The sequence below is a fragment of the Octopus bimaculoides genome, chromosome 7, assembly GCF_001194135.2.
Source record: "Octopus bimaculoides isolate UCB-OBI-ISO-001 chromosome 7, ASM119413v2, whole genome shotgun sequence".
Lineage (NCBI taxonomy): Eukaryota > Metazoa > Mollusca > Cephalopoda > Octopoda > Octopodidae > Octopus > Octopus bimaculoides.
The window spans coordinates 23,287,200-23,291,623 of record NC_068987.1 but is presented as its reverse complement, the minus strand read 5'-3'; positions in this window follow the sequence as shown (position 1 = coordinate 23,291,623).

Below are 4,424 nucleotides of genomic sequence, written 5' to 3'. Positions count from 1 at the left end.
CGAGCCGTATATCAAAAGTATAAAACATAACCGTTCTATTACTCATTGAGTGTGCTTTTCTTTTCTGACGCATTGACAACTAACTGATGACATACATACATACATACATACATACATACATGCAGACATGATTACACATTATCAAAGCGGCGAGCTGGCTATGGCGACGAGCTGGCAGAAACGTTAGCACGCCGGGCGAAATGCTTAGCGGTCTGAGTTCAAATTCCGCCGAGGTCGACTTTGCCTTTCATCCTTTCTGGGTCGATAAATAAAGTACCAGTTACGCACCGGGTTGATGTAATTGACTTAATCCCTTTGTCTGTCCTTGTTTGTCCCCTCTATGTTTAACCCCTTGTGAGCAATAAAGAAATATACATTATGTATGTATGTATGTATGTGTGTGTGTCTGTGCGCGCGTGCTAATTCAGGTTATTATTTTCAAGTTAATCTTAATATACTTTTGAAAATGTACTGAATACAGACTACTTTATTATCTTCCCTTCTTCCTAGCTCTCCTGTGTGACCCCTCTGTCCGACATTCGCCATGATAGATCACTAGCCACTACACATTCTTTATTTTCTCTCCCTGTTTCTTTCTGTGTTCCTTTCTGTGGAAGAGCATAGGCTCGAAACGTTAAAGACTTTTTTTACTTCCCGAGCGTTAAACTAATACATCTGTTTGTTGTCTACACCACCTGTCTTCGTCTTTTCCTATCTTCTTTTGCGAATTCTCCCCCTATCTATTGTAAAGCTCGAAATGACAGGGATTTTATAAGTTTTGCCTGACGACCCATTCAACTGCACGGGCGCGCATACACACACACACATACACACACACAAACACAAATACACACACACACAGACACACACACACGCACACATAAACACACACACACATATAGCAAGTCTATATTGACTAAAAACTGAGTGTATTCTATCTCTAGCTGTCAATACAGTGCCCTCACTCTCTACACTTTAAGTTTGGTACTGTACTGAAATTCAAACAAGTTTACTTTTGTAGAAACTCCCGGTGCTTACCACTAGTATAACTGGCGTGTGAATAGATGAAGAGTCAATGCAGCACATGTTTAATATTCATTACAGTTGTTTCTGTGCCATTTCCCTTCGAACTACCTGACATATAAATGATTATGTGTGATAAAATACACAACATCCGTATAAACATGTATAGTAGTAGCTCACCGCGGTACTATTCTGATGAGGTACCACTCCAACATATTCAACCATGTGTAAATTTATGCTATATTGAATATTTTGTCTGGCTGTGTGGTAAGTAGCTTGCTTACCAACCACATGGTTCCGGGTTCAGTCCCACTGCGTGGCATCTTGGGCAAGTGTCTTCTACTATAGCCTCGGGCCGACCAAAGCCTTGTGAGTGGATTTGGCAGACGGAAACTGAAAGAAGCCCGTCGTATATATGTATATATGTATGTATGTATGTGTATGTGAATATGTTTGTGTGTCTGTGTTTGTCCCCCTAGAATTGCCTGACAGCCGATGCTGGTGAGTTTAATGTCCCCGTAACTTAGCAGTTCGGCAAAAGACACCGATAGAATAAGTACTATGCTTACAAAGAATAAGTCCTGGGGTCAATTTGCTCGACTAAAGGTGGTGCTCCAGCATGGCCGCAGTCAAATGACTGAAACAAGTCAAGAGTATGTAACGTGGTTCAAAACGGAATGCTACTGAAACAAAGGGGTGTCTGCAGTATGATAATCTAATGGTAAAGTTGTCACTAACGTACTTCCTGCAGTAAGCCAAGAAATATTCGTTTCTTCTCTGGGCACAAGGCTCGAAATTTTTGGAAAGAGGACCAGTCGATTAGATCGACCTCAGTACGCAACTGGTACTTAATTTATCGACCCCGAAAGGATGACAGCAAAGTCGGCCTCGGCGGAATTTGACCTCAGAACGTCGCGACGGGGTTCTCAACCATTTTTTTTTTATCTATGGACCCCTTTGATTACTATTTTATTCTGGTAGACCCCTACAGCCATTCAGTGTTTAAAAACTACTTTTATAGAAGCTTCTTTCAAAATTCCTATTTTGTTATTTCTATATTAACTTGTGTAGGTTAAACTATGTAAAATGTTAGAGAAAGAAATCTATCTGTTTCTTGCAATACATACCAATACATACATACATACATACATACATACATACATACATACATACATACATCTAAAGCAAAATTTTCTTAGTGGCCCTTAAAATACTACTATGGATCTCCAATTTGCTATTTCGTGGTGTGGAGCCCCCAAAATATTATATGGACCATCAGGGGCCATATGGGTGCCGGTTGAGAACCACTGATCTAAGTAATTAATTCTGTTAAACAAAAAAGCAAGAAAAAAACTCCGAAATTATTATGAACTGACCAATCTGATGTATAAGGGGACCACTCTGAACACTTTTCAGCCTTATTAGACCTCATCAATAAAAGCTTAGTTTATGTTACAAGCAGATCTAAGAGTGACAAGAATTAAAAGCAGGTTTTTCGTGAATGAATAGTGATATAACTAGAAAGAATAACTAGGAAGTATTGCCTTGTGATATCTGTATGGAATCTAAGAACACAAAAATAAACTTAATAATGAGGAGTGCCTTGACATGGTTGTGCTTGATCTGCTAGAAATAGAAAACAATTCAACTTGAAATCACTTCCTGTCTTACAACAGAAGAACAACGAAGTCTAAGATATACTTTATTGGAATATTCCAGATATATCTAGACAGTAAAGTAGTGTTGCGTCTTCTTGTGTATCCGTTATGTTGCAAAAATCTTCCTTTAGAAGTATTTTCCGTAAGTGTTTTGCATGACATTTTTTCAGTAAGTTTTTTTTTTTGTATAGCTTTTTGATTGATTGTTACACATATAAGAGATGGCGTAGCTCGATAAACGAATCTTTTAGAAAGGTGTATTTTAGGGCTGCTCTAATTATGCAACCCAACGGAGAAAAAATGTCGCGTGTTCAGAACGGAAACGTTTTTATTGTTTATATCGGATATGGAAGCAGTTAATTGCGGTTTTCATTTTAAATTTTGTTGCTATTTGTGTAGTGTGTGGTGTGGTATGGTATGGTGTGGTGTGTGTGTGTGTGTGTGTATGTGTGCATGTGTATAAACTTTGATCGAACAATGGTTATATAATATATCATTTTGTAACATATTTATGTGTACGCTTTATTGGCTGTTATTGTTTTCTTTTAACTGTCTTTTTGTTGTTTATTTTAGGTTGTCAACAATGAAAATATATAAGAAAAATGAATCAAGTTTAAGTGATCTTTTTGTATGAGTTGAAAATGGTACAAAACGGTATAAGCTGCTTACAATATCAACCAAGCATTTAACCAGGGAACCGTCAACGAACGTACAAGTCAACATTGGCTCAAATATATTTTATTGTGGAGACAAGAACCTGAAAGACGAAGAAAGTTGTAGACGAATGGCTTCAAATGATAATGATCAACTGATAGTCATTAATGAAGTTGATTCACACAAAACGACTCGATAGATTACAGAACAAAATATTGACCGATCAATTGTTGTTCTACATTTCTACCATATTAGAAAGGCAAACATTCTCGACAAATGGGCGCCGTATGAGCTCAACAATAGCAGCAAAATATGTAAAAAGAAATGCCGTTACTAAGTCTGCTGTGCATCTCTTTTGCGCAGAACAACGATCGATATCTTGATCCAATTATAATCCATGTGACGAAAAAGATTCTATACACGAAAATGATAGCATCCCGCGCCGAAGCGGAGTCGACATCGAAGCATCAAAATACTTTATCCTAACCGAAACTGTATTGAAACAATTTTATGATCACTATTTGATGGTCAGCAAGTAAAATCAGTCACAACAATTCTTTTTTTAAATCTTGGTGAAATTTGATACATATAAACTCGATTGTTTTATTATAACAAGCGGCTCTCTAGAAAACTTTTAACACGTGTGTTTGAAAAGCAGGAAGCAGAGAAAACGCCCAACTAAAATCTCTCTTACTTCAAGTCTGTGTTAATCCTACGTTGTTTTAAAAATAATTGCTTTATAATTAATAATCTTTCATTACAAAAAAATGGCTTTTTCCTAAATATTGCATCTGTATGAAGCATGCTTTGGTTTCTATAACTTCGGAAAATTGAACTATGAACTTTTATGCTTCTTTTTTCTTCTCTCTTTCCATCTCCTTATACTTTTACTCCCTTCCACTATGTCGTCATCTTATTGATATATACCATTCTCATTTTCCATATTTTTTTCCCCAATTTGTCTCTAATGATCGAATATCCCATACTCGGGGATACCCCAGAAGCAGCTGTAAGATTTTGAATTTCTTCCTGTAATAATATTGTATATGACTTAAGATGTATGCCTTACCTTATATGTGTGTGTGTGTA